General features: G+C 41.9%; 1 long non-coding RNA gene across 1 annotated transcript; it reads right to left on the bottom strand.

Moving 5' to 3' along the window:
* Window positions 1-2,919: 2,919 nt before the first annotated feature.
* On the bottom strand, window positions 2,920-13,649 carry LOC113882071. Its single transcript, XR_003508272.1, has 3 exons — window positions 13,167-13,649; window positions 5,141-5,268; window positions 2,920-3,687 (listed from the first exon to the last, which is right to left on the bottom strand). It is a non-coding gene; the product is annotated as an uncharacterized LOC113882071 (long non-coding RNA).
* Between the last annotated feature and the right edge of the window lie 295 nt (window positions 13,650-13,944).

Raw genomic sequence — 13,944 nt, 5'->3', positions numbered from 1 at the left:
AATAGCTGTGAAAAGAAGAGAAGCGAAAAGCAAAGGAGAAAAGGAAAGATATAAACATCTGAATGCAGAGTTCCAAAGAATAGCAAGAAGAGATAAGAAAGCCTTTTTCAGCGATCAGTGCAAAGAAATAGAGGAAAACAGAATGGGAAAGACTAGAGATCTCTTCAAGAAAAACAGAGATACCAAAGGAATATTTCATGCAAAGATGGGCTCGATAAAGGACAGAAATGGTATGGACCTAACAGAAGAAGAAGATATTAAGAAGAGATGGCAAGAATACACGGAAGAACTGTACAAAAAAGATCTTCACGACCCAGATAATCACAATGGTGTGATCACTGACCTAGAGCCAGATATCCTGGAATGTGAAGTCAAGTGGGCCTTAGAAAGCATCACTATGGACAAAGCTAGTGGAGATGACAGAATCCCAGTTGAGCTATTCCAAATCCTGAAAGATGATACTGTGAAAGTGCTGCACTCAATATGCCAGCAAATGTGGAAAACTCAGCAGTGGCCACAGGACTGGAAAAGGGCAGTTTTCATTCCAATCCCAAAGAAAGGCAATGCCAAAGAATGCTCAAACTACCACACAATTGCATTCATCTCACACGCTAGTAAAGTAATGCTCAAAATTCTCCAAGCCAGGCTTCAGCAATATGTGAACCGTGAACTTCCTGATGTTCAAGCTGGTTTTAGAAAAGGCAGAGGAACCAGAGATCAAATTGCCAACATCTGCTGGATCATGGAAAAAGCAAGAGTTCCAGAAAAGCATCTATTTCTGCTTTATTGACTATGCCAAAGCCTTTGACTGTGTGGATCACAATAAACTGTGGGAAATTCTGAAAGAGATGGGAATACCAGACCGCCTGATCTGCCTCTTGAGAAATTTGTATGCAGGTCAGGAAGCAACAGTTAGAACTGGACATGGAACAACAGACTGGTTCCAAATAGGAAAAGGAGTCCATCAAGGCTGTATATTGTCACCCTGTTTATTTAACTTCTATGCAGAGTACATCATGAGAAACGCTGGACTGGAAGAAACACAAGCTGGAATCAAGATTTCCGGGAGAAATATCAATAACCTCAGATATGCAGATGACACCACCCTTATGGCAGAAAGTGAAGAGGAACTCAAAAGCCTCTTGATGAAGGTGAAAGTGGAGAGTGAAAAAGTTGGCTTAAAGCTCTACATTCAGAAAACAAAGATCATGGCATCCGGTTCCATCACTTCATGGCAAATAGATGGGGAAACAGTGGAAACAGTGTCAGACTTTATTTTTCTGGGCTCCAAAATCACTGCAGATGGTGACTGTAGCCATGAAATTAAAAGACGCTTACTCCTTGGAAGGAAAGTTATGACCAACCTAGATAGCATATTCAAAAGCAGAGACATTACTTTGCCAACAAAGGTTCATCTAGTCAAGGCTATGGTTTTTCCAGTGGTCATGTATGGATGTGAGAGTTGGACTGTGAAGAAGGCTGAGCGCCGAAGAATTGATGCTTTTGAATTGTGGTGTTGGAGAAGACTCTTGAGAGTCCCTTGGACTGCAAGGAGATCCAACCAGTCCATTCTGAAGGAGATCAGCCCTGGGATTTCTTTGGAAGGAATGATGCTAAAGCTGAAACTCCAGTACTCTGGCCACCTCATGTGAAGAGCTGACTCATTGCAAAAGACTCTGATGCTGGGAGGGATTGGGGGCAGGAGGAGAAGGGGACGACAGAGAAGGAGATGGCTGGATGGCATCACTGACTCGATGGACGTGAGTCTGAGTGAACTCCAGGAGTTGGTGATGGACAGGGAGGCCTGGCGTGCTGCGATTCATGGGGTCACAAAGAGTTGGACATGACTGAGCGACTGATCTGATCTGATCTGATCTGATGCTCTGCTGACCTAAACCTCTCACCCTGATGAGGGTCAGTGCCAGCCCATGACTTGCCTGGACGCCTGCTAATCTCTGTTGTCCTTGTGTGGGAAGTGAGCTGAGGGGTGGAGAGAGGACCTTGGCCCACATGGGCCAAAACTTACTGTGACCTCCCCGCCTCAGGGCTGGTGTGTGGGGGTTGGGTGTGCTCTGGAGGGTCAGTGGTGACAAAGCAGGGACGGCTGAGGCAAGACCTTGCTGAGCGGCATCGACTCCAAAGATCAAGACGCCAGAACTGACGGTTTTTCTGTAACCAGCCTGATGCCAGGACGGTCCTGTAGGCAGCAGGTGATGGGATCTAGCGCAGGTAAGCAGGACCAGGACAAGGAGGTGAGACTCTGTGTAACCTTCCCCTCCAGTTAAGAGCCTCTTCAGAGACTCTCCTCACCTTTTTCTTCTTCTGTCAGTGGTGCTGGTGGGGGGAAAGGGTCAGTTTCTAATACTCTTATGTTTCACAGTTTTTAACTCTTGTGATTAGATGAGTTTGCTGCCAATTCACTATTTTGGGCTTTATTGAGGCTTTGTGTTATATGTTGTGAAATTTTGGACAGTTCTAAACATTCAAAAAGAAGCTACATTCTCTCTTTGGAATAGAATTTTATATATGTCCATGAGGTTTTCCTTATCAATTACATTGTTTAGGTATTTTGTATTGATGCTATTTTTTTTACTATTTGATACATCATAAACTAGAAAAAAGTCACCCAAAGTTTCCTTTTAGCGATGAGTTTTTGCCCATAGTGTATTCTCACTATGAGAACACAAGAAAAATGGGCAAAAATTCATTGCTAAAAGGAAACTATATAAACATAATATATATATTAGGTCTTTCCAGGTGGCACTAGTGGTAAAGAACCCACCCGGCAATGTAGAAGACATAGAGACGCAGGGTCGATCCCTGGGTCAGGAAGAGTCCCTAGAGGAGGGCACGTGAACCCACTTCAGTATTCTTGCTTGGAGAATCCCACGGACAGAAGAGCCTGGCAGGCTACTGTCGACAGGGTGGCAAGGAGCAACACGACTGAAGCAACTTTGCATGCATGCATATTGCTTTTTATATTTTGATGTTTTTCCCCTGTATGATCCTTAAGGTGGGTTACATCTTAATTGATGATTATAATCTTTAGTACCATAAAATACCTTTGTTTCATTAATAATTTTTTTTGCTTTGAATCTAATCATGTTTGATAATAAGATCAAAATCTCAGACTTTTTTCATTTTAGATTTAGTTTATATATATGCCCAGCTATCCCAGGGATGGCGGAGCCTGGTGGGCTGCTGTCTATAGGGTCGCACAGAGTCAGACATGACTGAAGAGACTCAGCTGCAGCAGCAGCAGCAGCATACCTTAATTTTAAATTTAATGCTTTTTAAAATGTATATTTAAAGCTTAATTTTAATTCGTCTAGTTCATATCCTCAGGTAATTTCTTTAGAGCCTGTAATATCAGTAGCATGTTTCAAAGACTTTCAAAGGCTTTCTTTCTTTTTGAATATTGTCTATAAATGACATATTGGTGGGGAGAGAATCCTTGGATCATGACGCTTTCTTCAGAACTCAATATTCTACTCTTTGACTCTGACCTTGAAAGCCACCACTTGGAAATCATCTTGTCCTCTCTGCGTCTTTGGGCTACTGTTAGTGCTCGTGTGCATGTGCAGGCGGTGATGGTGGGAAATCACACCCTTCTCTCAGGAGTTCTCACTGTGACGTCATTACTCTAGATATCCTGGAAGAAGTTCCAGGTTGGAAAGCTGATCAGTCCTGCAATCAAAAATCGGGCAGAAGAAATTTCAGATATACTTCTTTCTTCAGAGAAAAGACTCAGAGAATTCAGTCGTAAAGGAGGGGGTTCTGAACCTAGAAACCTTTCTTTCTCTAAGATGTGTCCTTAGGTTGTGAGCGTGGCTGTGACTTCTCAGAGTTCCTTGCTCTTTGTGTGTCATTCACACCAGGCAGGGACGCTGGGGAGGGAATCTAAGTCCAAAGCACATGATAGTCTAAGAATGGAACCTAGACTAAAATAGAGTCACAGCCAGAGGTCTCAAGATGGTAAAAGGATATTTCATATCTAACAGTGAGGTAAAAAGAACATTGGGAGAGAATCTCAAAACACTGAGAGTATGAGTGAGGCATTTCCTCAAAAAATTAAAAATATAATTACCATATGGTCCAGCATTCCCACTTCCTAAAGAATTAAAAGAGAATTTTAATCTCAAAGAGATCTTAGCACTCTCACATTCATAGCAGCATTATTCACCCCAGATGGGATGCAGGAACAGCCCAAACACCCATCGATGGATGAATGGAGAATCGGAATGCGGCACATGCAGACGCTGGAATACTATCCAACCTGAGAAAGGGAGGAAATTGTGCTGCGTACTATATCATGGATGAACCTCGAGGACATTAGGGTAAGTGAAAGGAACCAGTCACAAAGAGACAAGTAATATATGATTCCCTGTATATCAGGTCTCTCAAGCAATCAAATCCATAGGAACAGAAAGTGGATTAGTGGTTGCCACGGTTTGAGAGGAGGGGGAAATGAGGAGCTGCTGTTTAATGGGTATACAGTTTCAGTTTTTAAAGATGGAAAAATTCTGGAAATCAACTGCATATTTATTTAAATATACTTAACATTAATGACTGACTCATTGGAAAAGACCCTGATGCGGGGAAAGACTGAAGGCAGGAGGAGAAGGGGACAAGAGAGGATGAGATGGCTGAACAGCATCACCGACTTGATGGCCATGAGTTTGAGCAAGCTCCGGGAGTTGGTGATGGACAGGGAGGCCTGGTGTGCTGCAGTCCATGGGGTTGCAAGGAGTGGGACACGACTGAGTGACTGAACTGAACTGAACATTAACGAACTATACATTTAAAAATAGTAAAGATGGTAGATGTCACAATAAGATTTTTTTTACCAATTTAAGGAATACTGGGAGAATGTATCTCAAAGAGGTATCTGTAAGAGTGGAGAGAAACAGTGTGGGTTTGGACTAGAAGTTTCGGACTTGGTTTAACAGGTGGTGTGCCCAAAGTACTCTTTAATGAAGCACCAGGTAGGTTCAGCACTTGTTGGTATATATGCTTACAAGAAACAATTTAGCCTGCACAGCTCTGGGTGTCTCCTGAATTGCTTTCTCTAATTCACTTGAACTTTCATGGTGCCCTGTCATCATCTAAAGTTATATGAGCCCATGTAAGAGAACCTGACCTAGAAGCTGTGGTGTTAAAATTGCTTCTTGTTGGGAATCTCTGGTGGTCCAGTGGGTAGGACTCCGTGCTTTCACTGCCGTCAGCCCAGGTTCAATCCCTGGTCTTCCCGCAAGCCAAGCAGTGTGGCTAAAAAAAAAGAAAGAAAGAATTGCTCACTGTCCTTTTGTTCTTTTACTCTAGGAAAATTGATGAGGGATCTGGAATATAAGACAAGTGAGTATTTGCAGGGGATAGTGGCTGAAGTTAGCAGCTTTCCTGTGAAGGTTCATTACTCAAGGTCAGCAATTCTGTTTTAAAAAGGAAGGTCTTTGTGTAACTAATGTATCCAAATTCTTTATCCTGATTTCAAAACCATAAACCTTTCCCCAGATTTGCCCAGCTGTAGTGATCCCAGTTCTTATCTTTTTTTCCTCTTCAGTCTCATCGCACTGCCTGAGGCCTTGAATTTTCTGTGTTCTTTACACTCTCTAAATATGGTTGCTAATAGTCTGAACACAAGGTCAAAAGCAGTCTTTGTCCTGGTCCCCTGAGGAGCCTCCCACCATTGTCATGAAGGCCCAGAACCTATGGGACAAATCTCATTTGTATCTTTTGTGAGGCCACACCTTTGTCTCCTTGTCCCCACAGTGAGGATCATCCTGAATTCCCAGAGAGCCAATGGCTACCTCTCAGTGGCTCCAGATGGGAAGAGTATGATGTTCACTGGCTTGTGGATGAACAAATGCCATCGTGGTCAGAGATTTGATCCGGAGCCTGGGGTGCCGGGCAGTAAGGGCTTCACGTGGGGCAAAGTGTACTGGGAAGTGAAAGTGGACAGGATCTGTGGGAAGCAGAGGAGGAAGAAGACGCAAGGAGATACAGGGCTGGAAGCAGAGGCGTGTTTGGCAGTAGAGATCTTGGATTTACAGGCATCACTGATGGGTATCATTCTCCTGGATACAGAGAGGAGAATGAGGAGGTGGAGGAGGAATGGTCTCAGGAAAATGGAATATGGCCAAAATTCTGCCTGGTAGGGGTGGCAAGAGAGTCAGTCATAAGAAGGGGATTTCTCAACTTCACCCCCGAGGCGGGGTTCTGGACTCTGCAGCTGTCCTCAGCTGTGAAGACTGAGGGCAGAGTAACTCTGGGCTCTTATTATATATTATGTTATATATTAATATATTATTTATTAATATATAAATTATATTAATTATTATAATTAAATTTATTTAATTAAATTAATAAATTTATTTACTAAATAAAGTAAATAAATTTATTTACTCTGCCTCTTATAATTATATATAATATATAATATATTAATATTTATATTAATGATATATTATTAATCAATACCACCATTTTAATATATGGTTTAAATATTAACAATTAATATATATATTGTATTAATAATTAATATATTTATTATATTAATGTATAATATTATAATAACATAATAATCTGGGCCCTTCCAGATCCTGTCCTACTGCCCCCAGAAGATTGGAGTTGCTCTGGATCATGATGCTGGGAAGGTAACCTTTACCAATGCCAGAACTCAAAAGTTCATTTATGAATTCTCATCTGCCTTCACTGGGAAAATTTTCCCTTTCCTGTGGCTTAACTGCATGAGATCTAGACTTACGCTGAGACCCTGAGGGAAGACCTCCTGGCACAGCCCCAGGTTTTGTCATTCACCCTTTATTCCTTTTCATCAGTCTCAGCTCTCTGCCTCAGCTGGATGGTCCTGCTGGGTTTCTGAATGCACTCAGATGACCGGAGCTTTATGGCAGTCATGAGTGTCTTGTCCTCGCAGCTTTGTCTCTAAAATGGGGATTGTAGTAGTTGATCTTTCTCTAAGGGGAATGGTTGGAATGTCTTTAATGTGTTTATTAAAATGTGTCTTAACTAATTTATCTCTTCTGTTGCCTTTGATTTGGTTCTTCACCTGCCACTGAGATAAATGTATGAGAATGACTGTATTACAGAATCTCGGCTCCTGCTACAAATAGTAACTGATGACAACATCCACATTGATTTATAAAGCACCTTTTCTGTCCCATAATTTCTCTTGCCATCCTTCTAAGCAATTGTTGTTGTTCTGTTGCTCAGTCGTGTCTGACTCTTTGGAACTCCATGGACCGCAGCACGCCATGCCTCCCTGTGTTCACCATGTCCCAGAGTTTGCTCAAACTCATATCCATTGAGTCAGTGATGCCATCCAACCATCTCATCTGCTGTCATCCCTTTCTCCTTCTGCCCTCAATCTTTGCAGCATCACTGTCTTTTCCAAATCATCTAAGCAGCTGAGAAAATGGTAAATATTTGGCAGTTCATAACTGTTTAATCTTTGATACACTATGAGATTTGAGATATCTGGTGTAAGAATTCCTTTATCTGCATATTCTGATAATTTTTGCAGTGGGAAGGCGAGAGGGAAAGCCATGTAAGGTTCAGGTGTATATGAGTTTTTGGAAGTCACTTGGTTCTGAAGTCTATGTCAGCTGTGTTTTGAGGTGGTAGAAATAGATACTAAGCTTAATGTTAAATTAGGAGTCTTACATATAAGCAGCAGAAAACAAATTGGCTGATGTTAGAAAAAGGGAAAATAATTTTTTTTAAAAAGGAAATTAATTAAACATCACTGGGGCATCTGGAGTGCAAAGAGGGAGGGATACGTGTGCCTGCCTGCATGCAAATTCTGGAGGGATGTCCACATGACCTCCAGAGAGGTGGGAGCTGCAGTGAGAGAGGGAGGAGGTGGAGTCAGCAGGACTTGAGAGGATTGTTGAATTGTCAGGATATAAACAGAATACATCATGCATGAGTCCAAGCTATTGGAGAGTGGATATAATCTGATGAGGAACAGAAGAGGAAGAAGTAACAACGCTTACACACGGAGCCAGAGGTGTGTTTGGCAGTAGCAATCTTGGTGGATTCACAGACTCAACTGATGGGTAAAGCTTTCCTGGATACAGAGATGAGAATGAAGAGTTGAGGAAGGAATGGGTTCAGGAAATTAGCGGTTAGAATAGGCCCTAGTTCTTCATGTAATTAACCCCTAAATCAAAATCTGCCATAAGCACACCAGAGTATAGGATGCCTGCCTGTGCTCAGCAACAAAAAAGCAAAGTGTGTTTTCGGCTTCTGTAATAAGACATGGTCTCATCAAGACACATGCAGTTCAGCATTCTCTAGACATGGGAGCACATGCTACTTGCCAAAGAACTTCCCATACTTAAACTCCTGGGTTCAAAATGTGGGGAAATTTGCTCTGATAGCTCAGTTGTTTAAAAATGTTTTGCTGAAGGACTTCTCCAGTGGTACAGTGGATAAGAATCTCCTTGTATTCAGGTTCAACCCAGGGACATGGGTTCAACCCTGGTTGGGGAAGATTCCAAGTACCTCAGAGCAACTGATCCCATGTGCTGCAACTACTGAAGCCCCTGGGCCCAGAGCCTGTGCTCTGCAACAAGAGAATAAATGGGAAAAATGGGAATGGGGCGGTGAGAAGGCTGTGCGCTGCAGCTAGAAAGGAGCCACCCCCACCTCGCCCCCACTCTCTGCAAGTAGAGAAAGCCCATCCACTGCAGCGAAGACCCAGTGCAATCAAAGATAAAAATTAATACTTAAAAAACAATGACAAAATCTTTCTCACTGAGGAGACACAGCTTTCCCAGACTACAGCCCAGCCAGGTGCAAGCCACTGATATGCAAACTAACCAATCCAGACCCCAACCCTGCCCACCTTCCCTACCCCCCCACCCCCCCCCACTCCCACCCGACCTCTGCTCCCTGGTCTGGCCTTTGTACCCTAAGAGGCAATATTCCTCTGCCTTAATAATCCCAGGGCCAGGTACCAGACAACCAAAGACCATTACTATAACACAAAGCCTGGTGATATTTGTTCATACCAGCCAATCCTAATCTGTTTTCCCTGCCCTACACCTTGACTTTCCCAAGGAGACCTATTAAGGGTCTAGCCTTTATTTTCCTTTCATCTTTGCCAAACTGACAGATTTTAATTTTTCTTTCCATTTTCCCTGTCACATTCCCATTTTTCCCATTTATTAATAATGAATTTATTATAAATAAAAAATTTACATTTTTCTTTTCCAAATTGTTTTCTAATAGTCTTTATTTTCCAGTCTCAATGTAGGAATTTTAAAATATTGAATTTAAGGAAGAAAAATCAGCCTCCTGACCCCAGGGAACAGGTGTGATACTCACAGCTAGACCTCAGAGTTACTTGAAGCTGGCCCGGTGCTCACAGCTAGGCCATGTTGTTCTCTTTGGAATAAATCATTTATAAAATAGCAACATCAAATAAGGATACACTGAAATCATAATAAAGTGAAACAAAAGACAAGACTATACATAATTTCATTTAAGCACAGAGAAACAGGGCACTGTGCAATTCAGAAAGTACTGAACATCTCCCTATCCTGGGTAACATACCTGATGGTTGCAAATGCTCCTTTATCCTTGCTCTAGTCTGCCCTCCTTATGGATGTGATTGATTGGGACACCCAATTAGGTAATTGACCATGCTTCCTGGCAATACTCATTTTGGAGTAAACCCCTCTTTTCTCCAACCAAAGCCCAAATCCCACAATAACACATTCTTTCTTATCCCCTCACTCTAAGATGCCCTGTGGTTCCCCACTGTGTGCATTCTCCCTTGCTGTGTCAAGTAGTAAACACAGTGAGTTCAACTAGGTGTGTTCCTGGTGGTCTTTGGGTGAAGAATATCCACACATGCTAATACTTTGTCTATCACATTTTTTAGGTGTCTTTAAATTTGATTATGGACACATGTTTTCATGCTCGTGAGTTTGTGGTTGCCATGCTGCTGCTGCTGCTGCTAAGTCACTTCAGTCGTGTCTGACTATGTGCGACCCCATAGACGGCAGCCCACCAGGCTCCCCTGTCCCTGGGATTCTCCAGGCAAGAACACTGGAGCGGGTTGCCATTTCCTTCTCCAATGCATGAAAGTGAAAAGTGAAAGTGAAGTCGCTCAGTCATGTCTGACTCTTCACGACCCAGTGGACTGCTGCCTACCAGGCTCCTCCATCCATGGGATTTTCCAGGCAAGAGTACTGGAGTGGGGTGCCATTGCCTTCTCCGGTGGTTGCCATAAAAAAGCTTTATTTCTTCTTTGCGTTTTTTTCTTAAACCTTTGAGTCATGCTTAGAAAATTCTTCATTCGACAATTGTGAAAATTTTATGTATATTTTTATTTAGGTAGATGATGAGGAGGAGAATGGGGCCCAAGGGTAAAAGGAAACAAAAAACTGAAACTGGGGGCAAGTATCACTTTACACACACTAGGGGGAGGAATAATAGGTAAAGAATTCAAAGGGGGTGGGAATTCTAAGGTTTTCATCTTCTGTTTTATGTTTTTATAATTTTGTAGGGCCAACAGGGTATTTTATAATGGGGTATTCAATAAACACTTTCTCCTGGCTAAGTGAAGACATAAGTGCTCGCTTATGTTTACCAGGTTAACAGAAATGACATCAAGAGCCTCAATGTAATATAGATAAGAAATAGCTCCAATAATGAGTGTTTTTGAAAACTGATAACCTTGAGGTGATAAATTATGTTTAGGTTAATGATGTTAAAGAAAGTGAAAGTGTTAGTCACTCAATGGGTCTGTCTCTGCGACCCCATGGGCTGTAGCCCGCCAGACTCCTCTGTCCATGGAATTTTCCAGGCAAGATTACTGGAGTGGGTAGCCATTCCCTTCTCCTGGGGATCTAGGGATCAAACTCGGGTCTCCTGCACTGGAGACAGATTAAATTTTCTTGGGCCTGCTGTATTTTACAGTAATGTCCAAGACCCACCTAACTAAATGTGTGAAGATAATTTCAATGTACTTCAATCTATGAGTCATACAGTATCTTGGGAGAATGAAAACTAAACCATCTAGATATGCTCTGTCAAATACAGTAGCTACAAGCCACATATGGCTATTTAAACTAAAATTTAATTAAATAAAAATTCAACTGCTCAGTGATGTTAGCCGCATTTCAAGTGCTCAATAGCCACATAGAGCTAGCACCTACCGCATGAAAAGTGCAGACCTAGAACTCTGAGTAGCACTATTATTGATGATATTAGTGGGCCTCAAGTAAGGTACATTAGACCCATTTAAAACCAAAGGGCCAATATTATTTCTCACACAGATTACATCAGATTTATTTCTGGGATATGGATAAATATTAAGCTGGTACCAACAAATCCAAAATGGGTCAGGAATGAATTTCTCTCTCATGCCTTCAGGCACAAACTATTCCCAGTTCCAAAGGGGAAACACCTGTCTCCCAACTCCCTTCCTAGGTGGAGACACTCTGGCATCAAATTTCTGGGGGTAAGTTCTCTTAGAAGACCCAAGAGGCAGAGCCCTAATAAGTAAAGGTTGGGAAGCACAGAGTCCAGTTCAGGAAGAGGGAGTCTAGAAGTGAAGAGACAAAGAGGTGGGTGCTAACTTGTAGTCTCCCTGCTTTACTCAGAACAGTAGTTCTCAAACTGTGGTCTGTGGAACCCTTGAAGTCTCTGAGACCCTACTATGGGAGACGTGAGGTCAAAACTATTTTCATGACATTACCAAAAATTTATTTACCTTTTTGTTTTAAATATGTATTTCTTATTTTGGCTGCACTGGGTCTTCTTTGAGGCATAGGGGATTTCTCTAGTTGCAGAGCATGGGCTTTCTTTAGGCTCAGCAGTTACAACCTGAAGGCTTAATTGTCCTTTGGGACGTGGGATCTCAGTTCCCCCACAGGGATCAAACCCTTGTCCTCTGCATTGGAGGGCCATTTCATAACCATTGTTCCACCAGGGAAGCCCCTACCTTTTTCACTGTGTTGACATTTGCACTGAGGTAAAACAGCAGAAATGAGCCTATTTCAAGAAACAGCAATAGCAGTTATTTAATTCTTCACCACCATTTAATTGCAGAATAAAAAAGCAAGTTTCACTGAAAAATATCCAGGTTGTAGTATTAAAAATTATTGTTTCTACAGTCATCATTCTTCAGTACACATTTTAGAATATCTGATAGGATGAAATGGGAAGTACACATAAAATACTTCTGCTCCATTTTAGAGTACTATGTCCCAAGGAAAATAATTTTTCTGAGCTGACTTAGCTTCTTTTTTTATGGAATACTATTTTCACTTTACGAATGAATAACTGGAAAACTATGATTTTTTAGATTTAGTTATTTGGCATAATGAACATGAGTTTCTCCCTTCCAGGAAATCAACTTGCAGTATTTATTGCCAATGATAAAATGCAAGCTGTCATGAGAAAATTAATCTTGACAGCTTCCCAGAACTGACAAACTTTTCTTGTGTAAGCTGTGGTGACATGAACAAATGTGATCGTTTGATAATCCTAAATGTCAACACTCTAAAATCTACACAGCTTGGTAAAGCAATAAATTACTTTTTAAAAAATCATGCATTGATACAATATTCATTCAATGTACAAAACAGACCTATGGACTCTTATGCAACAGATTTGGAAATATTCAGATATAGTTTCAAGTTCCACATAGCAAAATATTATTTATGAAACCTAACACTTGTGTAGTTTTAGTGTTGTATCAAAGATGAGTAGCCATAATTATCTGAAAATGTTATTCGAAATACTTCCCTTACCTATATTTTTGTGAGGCTGGATTTTTTTCATTTACTTCAATCAAAAAACAATTAAATACAGAAGCAGATATCCAAATACTTCAGTCTTCTAATGAGGCATACAAGAAAAGAATGTAAACTTTTGAAAGAATGTAAAATCTAGAAGTCTCTCACTTCTCACTATACTATTTCATTTTTGAAAATAGAGACTTTTCATAAAAATATTTCTTTTAATGTAATGGGTTATTAATATTACAATTGAATCAATCGATTTCTGTTGTTTCAATTTCTAATATGGCCAATGTTCACAGATATAACACACATAAGTGATACTATCTTTGAGGTCCCAAGTTGTATAGTCATGCAGTGATTCTGAAACCGAAAGTTTGTAAACTTGTGACTTACAGGATCCTCCAGGAAGTAGGAAAAGGGTCAGGGCAAAGTCCCAGGTCCCCAGGCAAGGCTCTCAGGGTCTTAGGCCAGAAGGTGATGTCTGGGCAGGGGAGTCAAACCTCGTGGGATTCCCCACCTCCCTGGGCTTTCACTTTATCTCGGCTCAAATTGTGTAGGGTCTTTCTGCCTGGATACTCATGACGAGGTCCCAGTTTTCACTCCCATTGCGTATTCGGTTTCTAGAAGCCAATCAGTGTCCATTCCTGGCTTTAGGGTCTCTACCGACCAGCCCGGACTGATTTTCTCAGGCTCGGATGGTAGGGGCTTAGGAACTCAAGCACTCCGCTGCTGTTAGGGTCCCGGGGTCTGACCAAGATCTGGCAGAGGGAGATTCTGCAGGGGGAGGAGCAGGGGGCTGCTTGCTGCGGCGCAGGACCTCCAAGCAAGGCAATTTCGCCTCACGCGGCCCAGACTCCAAACTTATTTGGGCTAAGAAGAGCCTGCAGCGATTTGTTCTGGTTTTTTTTTTTTTCAGGGTTTTGGTCTAGAACCAGCTGAATCTGCGCAGCTGGAGGCCTGGCTCAGCTGTAGCCTGTGGGGCCCTGGGAAGCCTCACCTCTGGGACCCGTGACCCCAAACTTTGGTTCATCCTCGGGGCCAGAATTTAGATTTGGGTACAGGAGCTCAGAACTTTTTAATTTGAAGGTTTGGAGGTGGATAGATCAGGCCTGAGGTATCCAGACAGCAGGTCTCTCTCTGTTAGATCCACGAAGAGACAGGAGGCTAGGGT

This window comes from Bos indicus x Bos taurus, chromosome 23 (assembly GCF_003369695.1).
Source record: "Bos indicus x Bos taurus breed Angus x Brahman F1 hybrid chromosome 23, Bos_hybrid_MaternalHap_v2.0, whole genome shotgun sequence".
In the NCBI taxonomy this organism is placed as follows: domain Eukaryota; kingdom Metazoa; phylum Chordata; class Mammalia; order Artiodactyla; family Bovidae; genus Bos; species Bos indicus x Bos taurus.
Note: the sequence above shows the minus strand (reverse complement) of the source record. Positions and strands in the feature narration are given on the sequence as shown.